Raw genomic sequence first — 6,515 nt, 5'->3', positions numbered from 1 at the left:
TTAGCACACGCTCTTGGTGGGGCATTTGGTAATATTCATTAAAACTGTAAATGTACCGATCATTTGCAAACCTAATTGTGGGGACCTGACCCCATGAACGTTCTTGCAAATGTTCATTCAAACATATAAAAAAGGACACTTATTGAGGTATTTTTTGTTATTATGGTGAAAAACTGGAAGCCACCAAAATGTCCATCAGTAGTAGACAGAAAAGTAAACTGTGAAAATCCAACTCCACAGCTGTGAAAAAAGGAGGTAGACCTGCGTATGCTGGCATTCAACACCTGCCCAGAAAATCTTTTAAAAAACCAGCAGTGTGGATTCACCCTGTATGATTCCTCTTAGTGTGAACAGATATATAAATATATATAAAAAATATAATAATATATATATTTATAATAATAATATATATAATATGTGCTTTATATATAATCTAAATTATATTATATATTAAATTATATGTATTAGATATTCATATATATTCTTTATCTAGCAGGAATCACTAGAAACTTTTTTAAATTTTATTATGTTATGTTAATCACCATACATTACATCATTAGTTTTTGATGGAGTGTTCCATGATTCATTGTTTGTGCATAACACCCAGTGCTCCATGCAGTATGTGCCCTCTTTAATACCCATCACCAGGCTAACCCATCCCCCCACCCCATCCCCTCTAGAACCCTCAGTTTGTTTCTCAGAGTCCATAGTCTCTCATGGTTCATCTCCCCCTCCGATTTCCCCCCCTTCATTTTTCCCTTCCTGCTATCTTCTTCTTCTTCTTCTTCTTCTTCTTCTTCTTTTTTTTTTTTTGACTAGAAACTTAATAGTGATTCTTTTGTGGAGAGTTTTAAATGTTGTGAATTAGTCATAGTTATTATTTAATTAGGAAAATTATTGTCCATTTTTGGGCTTTTCCCCTGTAACCTTGTCTTATATAGTTTTTTTGAAAGCAAAAAACATTACACAATATCTTACAAAATTTATTTTTTCCTGCTTAAAGCTACTTGCTTTCCACACTAGCTAGTAAAGGCTTTTACAATAATTGCAACCGTCTTGTGCTGTTTCTCCCAAATTTGTCTATTCATCAGATTCAGAATGGACCTTGGTAGAATGTAAATTCCCAGCAGCACCCTAGGACGCTGAACCTGACTCTCTGGGAGAGAGCAGGGAGATCTGCATTTTAATAAGTGCCCAGGTAGTTTTTATTTAGTAATTTGTTCAGGCCAACCATGTACAATTGAAGAAACTGAGTCCCAGAGGGGGAAAGTGAACACTTCCAAGCATGGGGCTGGCTCCTTGGAGAACAGAGAGCAACATCTAAATCACTGACACGCAGGGACCTACATGCTGGTCTGCTTGAAGTCGCCACTGTCTTCACCTTTTTTGTTACAAATATTAGCACTCAGCAGCAATTTCCTTCTGTACTTATCTCTGCTAAGATTTCATTCATTCAAATTAAAGCAAGGAAAAATCCTAATTCAGTACTGAGATTTTTGGATTTGCATATTTTTAGAAAATCCAATTGCTTCACTTTCAAGAACCATGTTTATTCACATTTAAATAGAGTTCTTTAAAGTAGGATATAGAATCAAGTAGAATTTAATACTAAAGCCAATTCCCAGTTATGCCCCTTATGTTATGTTCGCTACCAGGGATATGTCCAATTTCTATACTGTCATATATTGCAAATCAGTTACATCTAAAATAATAAAGTTTTATTATTCTAAACAGAATCCAAGACCTCTCATACATTGCTGGTGAGAATATAAAAATGATGCAGCTATCCTAGAAAATAGTTTGGCAGTTTCTTAAAAAAAGAAACATATTTTTGCCAGTAATTGAACCCCTGGCATTTTTCCTAAAGGAAAGAAAGTTTCTATCCACCCAAAAATTTGTACATGATTGTTTGTCAGCTTTATTTACAACAGTCAAAAACCGTTAACAATCAAAATGTAGGTGAATAGTTAAACAAACTGGGGAACATTCATACCAAAGAATCCTACTCAGCAATAAAAATGAGTGAACCTTTGGTACATGCAACACTTAGGTGAATCTCAACGGCATTAAGCTGAGTGGAAAAGCCAATTTCAAAATGTCACATACAGTATGACTCTAGATGACATCCTTGCAATGACAAAATTGTAGAGATGGAGAACAGATTAGTGGTTGCCAGAGGTTAGAGATGGTGGAGGGAGGGGTGAGTATAAGGGCCTGGCACAGGGCAACTTCTGGGGTGATGGGAGCGTTCTGTGTCTTGCTTGAGGTGGCGGTGACGCAGAGGGTATACAGCTCTGTCCATCCCCGAGCTCCTCGCCTGACTCTACCTCCTGTAGCCTTGGCTCGCCTGGCTGCCTCTGTAGGGTCCAGGTGTCTTCCTTGCTCCGCTAACCACTTCTCTGACATTCTACCTCTTCTCTGAGATACATGACAAGACGCCCTGCTGTTCCTTCTGCCATCGTCTACTGACTCCTAAGAAATCTGCCACTGAGACCATGGCAAGAAGGCCTGCTTGGTCCTCATCTGAAGGCACCCCTTCCCAGCAGGTGAGAAGTCCATGGGCCAAGGGTTGACCCAGCCCCTGTGTCCGTCTCCTGGGCTTTGTTTGAGGTGCCCTGCCCAACCAGCACTGAGCCTGCTTTCAGGGCTTGGGCAGGTCTCTCCCGGTGTAGGTAGGGCTGTAGCTTGGATGTGAAGACCAAAAGCCCCTCACAATGTGTGGCAGAGCCTGGCACTAGAAGGCCAAGGCAGCTGTTCTCATAAAACCCAGAGGCTCAGAACTTCCATTTCAAATGTAGTCTTGCAGGGAATTATAAAGGTATATTTGTCAGGGTAACAGGAGAGACATATTTTATTTAAAGTCTGGTGGCTTGACCTATAACTTTTAAATATTTAGACCTAAGGTGTGTGGGCCTCCATTTAACACTTTCCCTGGGCCCTGCAACAGTTAGGGAGGGGCTGCCCCTATTCACTGACATGTCCGCTCTGGGTTTTCCGTGGTCTCTCCTACCATCTTCTTTATGACCTCAACAAGTCCTTGACCATGTCACTTCACCTTCCTCACCCCACCTCAGCCATCCACTCCTGTGTTCACATGTAGCCTTTGTCATTACAAGTAACTGCCATCACCTCCAAAACTTACATTTCCAATATCCTAGGCTCAGATAACCCACTGACACTTATTTTTCCAGCTTATTTACTTCAAGTTACCTCCACTCTGATAAATTTCTTTGCCCCTGGAGATCTGCCATCCATGGGCCCTACCATCTTTTCACTGATCATCACTTACCTGCTGTACTTTCTTCCCTCATTATCCAGTTTCAAGTCCATGGTCCATGTGGCAGAAATTCCTGCTAGCCATCCATCAAAATTTGTTCTCCCCTTCCTCCTGGACATACATCCAGACTACACTTCCCAGCCTCCTAGTGGCTAGTGGAGCCATGTGACAGAGTCCCAGCCAGTGGAGAGTGAGTGGACAGGATGTGTGCCCCCCCACACACAGCAGGGGGTGCTGGAATGGCAGTGAAGATGACCTCAGGGACCTCGGAAGTCACAGATTATAGACGGCAGAGTCCCCTTCAACCTGGGACCTCAACTTCCACCCACCTAGAAGATTTTCCCTGGAGTGTTAAGAAATAAAAAAATATGTTGTCTAAGCCATTGAGTTTTGTCCCATCAGTTACATTAGTATAGCCTGTCACTAAAATCATCCACCTGCAGGTAAGTGGGAGCATGAGCTACAACACAGTATAATGATCAAGAGCAGGATTGTTGAGCTAAGACCGCCTGGGTTCAAATCCTGGCTCTGCCACCTACTCACTTGGGTACCTGAGCAAGTTACTGACTCTTGTCTGTGCTGTCTCCTCATCTGTGAAGTGAGGGCTGGGAGGACGTGAATACACGTCAAGAGCGTAGAGCGGTGGGACCAGTGCCGGACACAGTGAGCGCATGTGTCTGCTGCTATTGCATACACCCTTCTGCTGCTTCTACCAACCACACCCTTATGTCCATGCAGCCAAACCAGGTTGAAGAACAGCACAAGCCTGTGCTAACTGGTCTCACTGTACACCCGTGACCACACATCTCACCCACGATGCCCAATAATCTCACCACGTGTCCCTAGCCCGGTTGCCCTCAATAATCTCAGGCCACAGTCATGCCATCTCCTCTTTCCCCAAGCTCAGCAGATAACCTCAAGCTGCACTGAAGAGGAAGAATCTGTCCAAGAGGAGCCCCTTCATGGTCCTAGCATCGAGTCTACTGCCTCTTGCTCTCCCCACTCTTGTTTCCTCACCTCTCCTCTCCTCAATCTTCTCAAATCAGGTTCTCCCCACAAAAACCATGGAGAGGCTATTTTTCAGGCTGCTGAGTCCAAGGGTCAGGTCTCAGTGCTCATTTTGCTTGACCTGCAACAGCATTGGATTATTCCCCCTTCCTTGGAATGCTTTATTCCCTTGGATTCCAGAATGAATTCCTCTGACTTGCCTCATACCTTGCCAGCCACTTCTTCAATCCCTGTGCCTACTTCTCTCCTTCTGCTGACCTCTAAATGCTGGAATGCCTGGTGATTTCTTCCGCAGCCCCCTCCTTCCACAGCCTCTCTTTTCTTTCTACTCTTACTCACCACATAAAATCTCAACTCCCCTGGCTTTACCTGCCACCTATCTGCTGATGAATCCCAAATTCATATTTATGAAAAGCCCTTACCCCTCTAATAAACTGGATTCTCTTATACAACTACCCACATATCTTCATTTTGAGGCCAAATAAGAAACTCAAATTTAAGTTTATCTACGAGAGGATTGGTGATTTCTAAAATCCCCTTCCCCCCAAAATAAACCCTTTCTCCTTCCTCAGTCTGATTATCTCAATAAATGCCACCACCCTCCATCCATTGGCCCAGGCCAAAAAAACTAACAGTAACTTTTGATTCCCCTAGGTCTTTTTCACATCTGATGCCTGATCAATTGGCAAGCTGCTTAAAACATATGTTGGATCTAATGGCTCCTTATCAGCACCACCCCCTACCTTCCATCGGAACCACCATCCCCTCTAAACTGAAACAGCAAAGTAGCTTCCTTGCTGGTCCTGCTTTAACAATTGGCCCCTCCCCGAATCTTCTCCACTCGACAGTCACAGTTGTCCTTTTCAAACCAAAGGCAGATCATGTCATCACCTTGTTCAACACCTTCCCATGAATGCCCATCACACTAATGGCGTAAAAGCTGAACATCTTACCATGGCTCACGACGTGCAATCTAACCCAGCTACCTCACTCTCCTCTTGACTTCTTGCGCTCCAGTCACAGTGGTATTTTGGCCACTTTTCAAACAGGCCAAGTTTGTTCCTGATCCAAGGATTTTCACTGCTGTTTCCCCCGCCTGTAATGTTCTTCTCTTAGATCTTCATATGCTTCCTTCTTCACTTCATTCAGGTCTTTGTTCAAGTGTAGCCTTCATAGAAAGGCTATTCCTTAAGTAGCATGCCTTCATCATTCTGGATCCCCTTGCTTTCTTCACTTCTCTTTGCACTAATTATCACTTTTACCTTAATAGTGTGTATTTATATGCTGACTTGTTTATTTTCTATCTCCCCACTGACAGATACAAGCTATATGAGGGCAGGGACTTTATCCATTTGCTTACTGCTTGCAGGATGTTTTCAGCTGTGTGTGGCAAGTGAAACAATGGAAAGTGACTCAGACAATCAAGGATATCTGTGTTCTCACATAAACGTGTGTTTGGCAATTCAATAGCCTCAGAGCCCTGGGTTGACATTTCTGTTCTTCTCACACTGAAGAATGGCTGCTGCAGCTTCAGCTTTCACGTCCTGACCCAACCATGTTATAAGGGAGAGAAAGGACTTCATCTCCTTGCATTTCTTTAGAATCGTTTTCAGAATTCTAGCAAACTTTCTCTTTTATAGTGTTGTCCATATGAGGCCATGGGCCTGCCCATGGCAAAGATCAATCACGGTTTCTCCCTGGAGAGGAGGACAAACCCATCTTTCCAGAGCACCTGCTCCCTGATGTCTGCACAAACTGAGGGCCTGACACCAAGGCAGATGGATGTGGGTTGTGATTACTGGGTGAGAAACCAAGAATATCTGCCACCCCCATATACCTAGAATGGGGCCCAAGTCAGAACAGATGCTCAATATATACATGCTGACTGGATGATGGAATATTTGTGCCTCGATAGACTAAAAGTGACCCAGACAGCACCTACGATGACATTGTAGAGATATACTTTCTTTGGTCCAATCTTGCTCATCTCCCATAGCAGCCCTGTGAAGTCAATGTCTGTTCACTCCTTTTCAAAGAAGAAGATTAGAGCTTGAACAGGTTGACTAAATTAGTCAAGGGCACCCAGCCAGAAAGTGGATAAAGTGTTCAAACCCATGGAAAAGTTTCAAAAATGGCAGAAACTACACTCCAGAACAATGGAATGGTAGACGATGAGTGATCTTACAAGAGCAGGACCGGGAATCAACTTGCTTAAATGAGGGTCTACTGT

This window comes from Halichoerus grypus, chromosome 7 (genome assembly GCF_964656455.1).
Source record: "Halichoerus grypus chromosome 7, mHalGry1.hap1.1, whole genome shotgun sequence".
NCBI lineage: Eukaryota > Metazoa > Chordata > Mammalia > Carnivora > Phocidae > Halichoerus > Halichoerus grypus.
This window is presented reverse-complemented; position numbering follows the sequence as displayed.